This window comes from Oncorhynchus mykiss, chromosome 5 (genome assembly GCF_057628025.1).
Source record: "Oncorhynchus mykiss isolate SJ-2025 chromosome 5, ASM5762802v1, whole genome shotgun sequence".
NCBI lineage: Eukaryota > Metazoa > Chordata > Actinopteri > Salmoniformes > Salmonidae > Oncorhynchus > Oncorhynchus mykiss.
In genome coordinates, this window is record NC_143026.1 from 84,565,001 (window position 1) to 84,575,779 (window position 10,779).

At 44.7% G+C, this 10,779-nt stretch overlaps 1 protein-coding gene across 3 annotated transcripts in view; it reads right to left on the reverse strand.

Annotated features, from left to right (window-relative positions):
• The window catches only part of adcyap1r1b (ADCYAP receptor type Ib), a 67,087-nt gene extending 56,707 nt beyond the window's left edge, over window positions 1-10,380 (reverse strand). Inside the window, 1 exon segment of one of the 3 annotated variants that reach the window (NM_001124641.1) lies at window positions 9,917-10,283. The gene's annotated coding sequence lies outside the window, so the exon portion shown is untranslated. 3 annotated transcript variants of the gene reach the window in all.
• Window positions 10,381-10,779: the final 399 nt, after the last annotated feature.

A 10,779-nucleotide genomic window follows, 5' to 3' on the forward strand; every position in this document is an offset into this window, starting at 1 on the left:
TCACAAGGCAGCAGGGCCAGACGGATTACCAGGACGTGTACTCTGAGAATGCTCTGACCAACTGGCAAGTGTCTTCACTGACATTTTCAACCTGTCCATGACTGAGTCTGTAATACCAATATGTTTCAAGCAGACCACCATAGTCCCTTTGTCCAAGAACACTAAGGTAACCTGCCTACATTACTACTGACCCCTAGCACTCATGTCTGTAGCCATGAAGTGCTTTGAAAGGCTGGTCATGAATCACATCAACATCATTATCCCCGAAACCCTAGACCCACTCCAATTTCCATACCGCCCCAACAGATCCACAGATGATGCAATCTCTATTGCACTCAACACTGCCTTTTCCAACCTGGACAAAAGGAACGCCTATGTGAGAATGTTATTCATTGACTACAGCTTTGCGTTCAACACCATAGTGCCTGTCAAAGCTCATCACTAAGCTAAGGACCCTGGGACTAAACACCTCCCTCTGCAACTGGATCCTGGACTTCCTGATGGGCCGCCCCCAAGTGGTAAGGGTAGGTAACAACACATCCGCCATGCTGATCCTCAACATGGGGCCCCCTCAGGGGTGCGTACTCAGGCCCATCCTGTACTCCCTGTTCACTCATGACTGCATGGCCAGGTATGACTCCAACACCATCATCAAGTTTGCCGATAACACAACATGTAGGCCTGATCACCAACAATGATGAGATAGCCAGGTGCCAGGACAACAACCTCTCCCTCAACGTGATCAAGACAAAGGAGATGATTGTGGACCACAGGAAAAGGCTGCAGTGGAACAGGTTGAGAGCTTCAAGTTCCATGGTGTGTCCACATCACCAACAAACTAGCATGGTCCAAACACACTAAGACAGTCGTGAACAGGGCACAACAATACCTATTCCCCCTCAGGAGACTGAAAAGATTTGGCATAGGTCCTCAGATCCTATGGTATGGCAACTGCTCGGCCTCTGACCGCAAGGCACTACAGAGTGTAGTCCGTACGGCCCAGTACATCACTGGGGCAAAGCTTCCTGCCATCCAGGACCTCTATACCAGGCGATATCAGAGGAAGGCCCTAAAAATTGTCAAAGACTCCACGGCATGCGGTACCGGAGATCCAAGTCTAGGTCCAAGAGGCTTCTAAATAGCTTCTACCCCCAAGTCAAAAACAGCTCATCAAAGGGCTACCCAGACCCCTCTTTTACGCTGCTGCTACTCTCTGTTTATTATCTATGCATAGTGACTTTCACTCTACCTACATGTACATATTACCTCCATTACCTCGACTAACCGGTGCCACCGCACATTGACTCTGTACCGGTACCCCCTGTATATATTATGTATTACTTTTACTTTCAAATGATTATTATTTTTTTCTTAAAACTTCTTAAAGCATTTTTAGTTAAGGGCTTGTAAGCATTTCACCTGTTGTATTCGGCGCATGTGACAAATAACATTTGATTTGATTTGAAGCTCTGAAAAGAAAACACACACACACAAAGAAACGGACACATACACACGCACACATACACACTATGTTGGCGGGGGGGATGAAAACAGGCAAAGAGCTGCGTTCCCATGCAATATGCTTCTGTGTGTGTACACACTGTGCTCTCTTTGATGTGACCCTGGACTCCATGTCAGTTGGGAGAATGATGGGGAATATATTTAACTTCAGAGGATATCTGTCCTTCATATATTCTCTCCTCCAGGAATGGTATTAGTGTGTGTTAATACAGGATAATGCCCAGACCAATCCTTGAGTTAGTCACTGAAGTCTGCCGCTCTATATTTAGACATAGGATTTATGAAGGAAATTAACATACACAGACATATCTCACTCTTCATTATTAATGGGGAGAGAGAGAGAGAGCGGGCGAGAGAAAGAGAAAGGGATAAAGAACAAGAAGGAGAGAGATATATAGAGAGAGAGGATAGAGAACAAGGAGAGAGAGAGAGAGAGAGAGAGAGTGGGGGATAGAGAACAAGGAGAGAGAGAGGGAGAGAGAGAAGAGGGTGAAGAGAGAAATAAGTAAAGAAATAGAGAATCAGAGAATCAGACAGACAGTAAGAAGGAGACTGAGAAAGAAACAGAGAGGGAGGGGAAAGAGGGAATGTTCAGACAGAAGGCTCTTCATCAAAATCAAAGCTGCCCTGGTTTCTTGCTCCCATTCTGTCTTTCTTTCCCATAAGTCACCGGGGAACTGTATGCATATAGTACAGGCTAAAGCAGCATTTCCCAACTCAAAGGGTGCACATTTGGTTTTTAATTAAGTTAATGCGATTTAGTTGTTGCTATTAGGGCTGGGCGGTATTTTACTATATACCAGTATTTATCCACGGACCGGTTTGGGTTTTTACTTTCCCATCTATAACGATATTTGAATGTTTGGTTTGTTAAATGTGATACGCCGTGTGTAACGTCCATGTTTTATAGTTAACTCCGCTACTTGAGTCATCCCTCTCTGCTCTCTCTCCACGCCGCTTTCCACACAGACCTAGTCCCACCCCGTCATTCAAGGAGCGCATTTGTTGTTGCTTGACCACGAGACACTTTCGTTCAGTCTGCATGGTCAATGTTGATGACTACGATGTTGTTTCCACTTTGATCTAAATATAAATTCACAAGTGTTCTATAATTACAATATTAGTTTGTGTTTCTTACATCTGCAAACAGCTAGTTTGTGTTTTCTTTGTAAGTTAAGCTAAATCGTGTTAGCCACTAATGCTAATCGCTAGTTAGGTGGCTTGCTAACTAGCAAATAAAAGTAGTGAATCCGAGCAAACGTAGCTAGCTAATACTAGGAGGCTTAAATCTGCATGTTGTTTGTGCAACAGTATCTTCTAAATCAACGAGGAAATAGGCGAAGCATGAATACGTTGGCTATATGAATAAAGATTGAATGTAGCCAAAGATTATAGGGTCCCCTAGGAAACACTGAACATCACTTTGGTTCCTAACCTGTCACAATAACTCGTCCATGGCATTTTCATTTGTCATGTCAAACAACACTGTATTCAAAGTGCCCACTATTATTTATATTCTAACTATAGAATTATAATCAACCTTCTATTTCCATGACTCCAAAAGTTCACCCAAGTGTTTTGATCTAAATCACAAATGCAACATTTGGTTAAAAATAAGGCCTAGAATTTTTGCCCATATCGTGGCAGTGTGGAAATGATCTCAAATGAGTGCAGGAAATGCAGAAATGCAGGAAATTGTTTTAGGTTGAAGTTGAATTCAACAGTATCAAACAATCCAAATGGAGAAAGACCCATTGAAATAACTTAGAATATATGTGTTGTCAAGCTAGGGTCAAGCTCTACTCATAAAGCAAATTTAGAACTTTTATTAATCAGAAACATAAAATATAGAGGTTGACCAATTAATCGCCTTTGCCGATTAATTAGGGCCGATTTCAAGTTTTCATAACAATCGGTAATCAGCCTTTTTTGACGCCGATTATGGACGATTATATTGCAATCCACGAGGAAACTGCATGGCAGGCTGACCACCTGTTACGCGAGTGCAGCATCAAAATGGTAAGTTGCTAGCTAGCATTAAATGTATCTTACAAAAAACAATCAATCTTCACATAATCACTAATTAACTACACATGGTTGATGATATTACTAGGTTAACTAGCTTGTCCTGTGTTGCCTATAATCAAAACGGTGCCTGTTAATTTATCATCGAATCACAGCCTACTTCAACTTCACCAAACGGTGATGATTTAACAAAAGCACATTTGCAAAAAAAGAACAAGCGTTGCACTAATGTACCTAACCATAAACATCAATGCCTTCCTTAAAATCAATACACAGAAGTATGTTTTTAAATCTGCATATTTAGTTAAAAGAAATGCATGTTAGCAGGCAATATTAACTAGGGAAATTGTGTCACTTCTCTTGGGTTCAGTGCAAGCAGAGTCAGTGTATATGCAGCAGTTTGGGCCGCCTGGCTCGTTGCGAACTGTGTGAAGACCATTTCTTCCTAACAAAGACCGTAATTAATTGTCCAGAGTTTTACATAATTATGACATAACATTGAAGGTTGTGCAATGTAACAGCAATATTTAGACTTAGGGTTGCCACCCGTTCGATGAAATACGGAAGGTTCCGTATTTCACTAAAAGAATAAACGTTTTGTTTTTTAAATGATAGTTTCCGGATTTGACCATATTAATGACCAAAGGCTCGTATTTCTGTGTGTTTATTATAATTTAGTCTATGATTTTATATTTGATAGAGCAGTCTGACTGCGCGGTGGTAGGCAGCAGCAGGCTCGTAAGCATTCATTCAAACAGCACTTTACTGCGTTTGCCAGCAACTCTTAGCAATGCTTGAAGCAAAGCGCTGTTATGACTTCAAGCCTATGAGCTCCCGAGATTAGGCTGGCAATACTAAAGTACCTATAAGAACATCCAATAGTCAAAGGTATATGAAATACAAATGGTAGAGAGAGAAATAGTTGACGCATCATAAGTCCTATAATAACTACAACCTAAAACTTCTTAACTGGGAATATTGAAGACTCATGTTAAAAGGAACCACCAGCTTTCATATGTTCTCATGTTCTGAGCAAGGAACTGAAACGTTAGCTTTTTTTACATGGCACACTTTTACTTTCTTCTCCAACACTGTGTTTTTGCATTATTTAAACCAAACATGTTTCATAATTTATTTGGGAATAAATAGATTTGATTTATGTATTATATTAAGTCAAAAGTGTTCATTGTTCATTCAGTATTGTTGTAATTGTCATTATTACAAATATATATTTAAAAACCGGCAGATTAATTGGTATCAGCTTTTTTTCGTCCTCCAAGAATCGGTATCGGCGTTGAAAAATCATAATCGGTCGACCTCTAATAAAATACCGTCAAAATGTAGAAAAATAGCATGATATGATTTTTATATCGCCAAGCCCTAGTTTCTATCTATGAACAGAACATGTAAGTAACAGTCCTGATATGTCCGTCCTCCCTTGAGAGAGGTGAGTGCAGCATTCTAGCATCTGTATCTGTATGGTGCTGTTGATATACAGTATTATACCTCTCTCAGTTTATACTAGCAGCTTTGTCACTTCTGACCTCTCCTTCCTCCCAGTGGTTCACACTCTACTCCCAGGACACTGACTGCTAGTAATACTGATAGTGATCCTCTACTATACACAGCATCCTGAATCAGTACAGGGAGGTGGATCACACAGACCTAGAGCAGTGACTAAACAGATTCAAGAGCGTTTCAGTGTTTCAGGTCAGGTAACTCAGAGGTCACAGTGCAACAGTGTGTTTACGGGGCTGTTGCCGTGCATACCGTGAGATCATGTTATCGTCTCACCATGGCGCCCGCTGGCTACACAGTTACACGTCGCGTTAGAGCACTTTCACGGCTGAGGACATCAATGTCGACACTCACAACTCAGCCCTGCTCCTTTAGTTGTGTCATACGTACTCCACCATAGATTACTCCTGCCTTACACCCCTCTTCCCCTCCTCCTCACTCCCTCCCTCCATCCCCCTATCTCTGCCCTTACACCTTTTAAGTTTATCCCCCTCTCTTTTCACAGACACCTCCTCCTCCCTCCATACCCCTCTCTCTTCACAGACACCTCCTCCTACCTCCACCCCCCTCTCTCTTCCCCCACCTCCCTCATCCCCTCCTTCCCCTTCTCTTCCCCTACCTCCCTCCATCCCCCCTTTCCCCCTCTCTTCCCCTACCTCCCTCTGTCCCCCATTCCCTCTCTCTCCCCTACCTCCCTCTGTCCCCCCTTTCCATCTCTCTTCCACTACCTCCCTCAGTCCCCCCTTTCCCTCTCTCTTCCCCTACCTCCCTCCATCCCCCCTTTCCCCCTCACTTCCCCTACCTCCCTCAGTCCCCATTCCCTCTCTCTTCCCCTACCTCCCTCCATCCCCCTTTCCCCCTCTCTTCCCCTACCTCCCTCTGTCCCCCGTTCCCCCTCTCTTCCCCTACCTCCCTCTGTCCCCCCTTTCCCCCTCTCTTCCCCTACCTCCCTCTGTCCCCCCTTTCCCCCTCTCTTCCCCTACCTCCCTCTGTCCCCCCTTTCCCCCTCTCTAACCCCTACCTCACTCTGTCCCCCCTTTCCCCCTCTCTTCCCCTACCTCCCTCTGTCCCCCCTTTCCCCCTCTCTTCCCCTACCTCCCTCTGTCCCCCCCTTTCCCCCTCTCTTCCCCTACCTCCCTCTGTCCCCCCTTTCCCCTCTCTACCCCTACCTCCCTCTGTCCCCCCTTTCCCTCTCTCTTCTCCTACCTCCCTCTGTCCCCCCTTTCCCCCTCTCTTCCCCTACCTCCCTCTGTCCCCCCTTTCCCCCTCTCTTCCCCTACCTCCCTCTGTCCCCCCTTTCCCCCTCTCTACCCCTACCTCACTCTGTCCCCCCTTTCCCCCTCTCTTCCCCTACCTCCCTCTGTCCCCCCTTTCCCTCTCTCTTCCCCTACCTCCCTCCACCCCCCTTTCCCCCTCTCTTCCCCTACCTCCCTCTGTCCCCCCTTTCCCTCTCTCTTCCCCTACCTCCCTCTGTCCCCCCTTTCCCCCTCACTACCCCTACCTCCCTCTGTCCCCCCTTTCCCCCTCTCTTCCCCTACCTCCCTCTGTCCCCCCTTTCCCCCTCTCTTCCCCTACCTCTCTCCCACCCCCCCTTTCCCTCTCTCTTCCCATACCTCCCTCCATCCCCCCTTTCCCCTCTCTCTTCCCCTACCTCCCTCTGTCCCCCCTTTCCCCCTCTCCTAACCCTACCTCCCTCTGTCCCCCCTTTCCCCCTCTTTCCCCTACCTCTCTCCACCCCTCCCTTTCCCTCTCTCTTCCCATACCTCCCTCCATCCCCCCTTTCCCTCTCTCTTCCCCTACCTCTCTCCATCCCCCTTTCCCCTCTCTTCCCATACCTCCCTCCATCCCCCCCTTTCCCTCTCTCTTCCCCTACCTCTCTCCTTTCCCTCCTCTTCCCTGCTCTCACTGACTGTCACACTACATTAACCAATGAGTTTTAGATGAGTGAGTAGTGTCTCCGACCCTGGCATGGTCTGGCTGCTCTCTGTCTGTCTCTACAGTATGTGGTGAAATGAAAACATCACTGAGAGGTAGGAGAATTCTGGGCCTGTATCCATTAAGCCTCTCATAGTATGAGTGCTGATCTAGGATCAGATCTGCCTTGTCCATGCAATTGTATTGATTGTGATCTAAAAGACAAAACTGATCCTAGATCAACACTCCTACTCTGTGATGATTTATGAATCCCGTCCCAGTACTGACTAGCTGCTATATGGTAAACTACGGGGGGAGGGATGTGCATTGTGCACTGCGTAGTACAGCACCATACTGTAGGACTAAGTGCAAATTAAAACATCACTTCCTTGTATTGTGGTTGCGGCACCACATCAACATGAAGAACAAGGAGTCCCTTTATTTAACTAAGTAGCATAAAGATGCTCAGTCTGTTTGACTTTGTCTTTAGTGTAGTGCTGCTGAGCTGTAACTGGGTCCTATACCTAATGTCCTTTCCTCCTTTCCTCCTTTCCTCCTTTCCGTTAACCAAGGGTGTCAAAAACACTTCGAAATTTGAAGTTTGGAGCAACATGGGTAAACGGCCTAATTCTGAAGTGAAAATGTGAGAGCTAGTTGCACATTCAGTACGCCTACGCATGCACATAATGTTCAGTGGCTTGCTGCATATACTTTGTTTTGCAAATCAGCTGGTAGTTATTAAGATTAATCAATTTGATGGTACAGAGGCTTTGTAGAACCAACCATCTGAACAGCGACCACAGAGGACAGACTCCAGCCACACACACACACACACACACACACACACACACACACACACACACACAAACACACAGTATATTTACCAGGAGCAAGAGAAAAAGGGAAAGCTATATAGTATAAGGCTGCTAGTGTATATTGACCAGTCTTCTACAGTATAACTGATGCTAACAGCAGAGGGGAGAAGATAGAAGAGAACGCTGGGAGAAGAGGAGAGAAGGGAGGAAAGAAGAGAAGGGAGGAAAGAAGAGAAGGGAGGGAGGAGAGAAAATAGGAGAGAAGAGAAGGGAGGGAGGAGAGAAAATAGGAGAGAAGGGAAGGGAGGGAGGAGAGAAAATAGGAGAGAAGGGAAGGGAGGAGTGAAGGGAGGAAAGAAGAGAAGGGAGGGAGGAGAGAAAATAGGAGAGAAGGGGAGGGAGGGAGAGAGAAAACAGGAGAGAAGGGAAGGGAGGGAGGAGAGAAAATAGGAGAGAAGGGGAGGGAGGGAGGAAAGAAAACAGGAGAGAAGGGAAGGGAGGAGAGAAAGGAGGAAAGAAGAGAAGGGAGTAAGGAGAGAAAATAGGAGAGAAGGGGAGGGAGGGAGGAAAGAAAGAAAACAGGAGAGAATGGAAGGGAGGGGAGAAAACAGGAGAGAAGGGAAGGGAGGGATGAGAGAAAACAGGAGAGAAGGGAAGGAGGAGGAAAGCAGTGATTTCATTGATACAATGACAGATTGCAAGGTCACACAGCTGTTTCCTACAGGGTGTGGGCTTTCTGTTATATACAGGAACAGGACCATAGAGTGTATCTGCATCCTGTGTAAAAAGGCTTGGATTATACCATGGTCTTGTGTTTGAATCCATATGTTGTATTAATGTATTGTGTGGAAACTAGGGAAAGGATGTAAACATTGATCTCAGGAATTTGAGTTTTACACAGAAATAGCCATCTATAGCGCTTGCTATCCATATTATAGACATGTTGGGTTTTTCTGTGGTTGGAAAATTATTAGCATAGCAACAATCCAATAGCAAATCATATTAGCATGATAATCAATCATACAATTATGCTGGACTTCTGTGAGCCCTGGTGCACTGTGGACATTTTGGTATAGCCTAGGCAAAATGTCTTATCCTGGAAGGTTATATTTTTAAGATAAAAATGAAGCTAATTATTGGGAGGGGCAGTATTAACAATTGATATGAAGACAATAATGCTGTGGGCGTGGTGTGTTATACGTAGCAATAGTTTACGTAGCTATAGACCAGACATATTTAATTCATATATTATTACATGTATAAAACAGCAGTTGTGTTTTGTTAAAATGTTATGTTATTGTTGTCTTATAACAATAGCATTATATTTAAAAAATTGGCTGCGATTGAGAATAGCTTTAAAAAGCGGTAACAGAAAGGATGCTTGAAGAAGCTTTTCATAGTGTGGCCTTGCAATTACGACGGCAAACATAAATCAATACCCCTCTATTAAAACGTGCTTGATAAATGGCAATGAATTGGGTCCATTGATAAAGAGATATAGTGTCAGATGACAGTGGCCCTGTAAATAAATACATAACTGCATTCTGAGCCTAACCTATAATTCAATTCACGGGAGAAAAAAATACCCAATTTACCCACACCATTGGAGTGTTCTTGATGCACAAGACAAGGGCAGTGTGTGTTGTGTCAATTTCCATCGGCTTAAATGTATTATCTTCTATACATTATATTTCCTCCTTCTCTCTATGGGCAAACATCAACCTACCAGCGACTGTAAAGTATCCCTCTAAGCTCAACTCTCCTCAACACATGCCGCAAGATGCCCGGTCCCCGCGAGGCGATGGTGAGGCGCGCTCGGATCATACTGATACACACCGGCTGCGGTGCAGATTGCATACCGTTATTCGCTCTTGTTCACATGCGAAGCAAGGCACGGAAATCAATAAGGCTGTATGTTAAATAACATCAGAAATATCAATCTCATCTACACTGTTCTCTGAAATGTGCAGATAAACACCGTAGTAACCGCAAAAGAGAAAAACAGCCATTTGTCGTAGCCTATGCAAAACACTTTAGAGGAGATTGGTAGTCCATTACATGATGATGAATAAGCAGACTAGAATTGCTTCAAAAGGAGCGGTCGGGTTGATAATAAATCTTACCATCTCAGCGGTGATATCCATAAAACAACAGCACGACTTGAGTGAAATCTCCTTCTTGGTTTTTAGTGTTGGAGGGGAGAGGAGGAGAACCGCAACACCGGGCGCTTTCGTGGTGCAAAGCAACTCCCTCAGGGCGCAGTCGGACGGCCAGGGAACTTGTGAGTTCAGTTAAGCAGGTTCTCCTCACTCGACACCATTTATGAGGGTATTCACGTTGAAAGGGAGAGGGCAAAGTTAGAGAATTGAAGATAATTGGAAAATAGTGTGTTCAACGCAGATCCTGACTCCGTCTGTGACTCGAATCTCGGTTCGGGGAATTATGACTGTTGTTATTTAATCATGCCATTCCACTGCCTTGCGGTTAACTGCGTGTGGTCACGTCGCTCGATCATGAAGTATGCGCTGCGCATTTCAACAAGCATGCCTCTCTCTCTCTCTCTCTCTCTCTCTCTCAACACTGAGACAATGCTGTACGTGCACTAACACCCCCACAGAACAGCTGTTTCAAGCCGAGCGTAGTTAGTGAAACCTAACTATCCACACACACTAACTACACAGTGAAACGATATGTTGTCACTTTGTTATGAGTGGTTCAACATGCACTGGATAAATGCTGCATATTTTGTCTCTGTATATAGTCTAATGTTTCAAATTCATCTTTGTCAGTTGATTGAGGTAAAAGAACAACACAATACTGTCATCTCCAGTGACTGTCTAGCCAAAATAGAAAGGCACATATGGACAAATTTCGACCCAGCCAGTAACCCATTGCATAAGACTTTATCCTCAGAGCCATTGAAGATTAGCCAAACACTGCTCACTTGCTCGTGAAATCCCATACACACAATATTTGTACATCATTT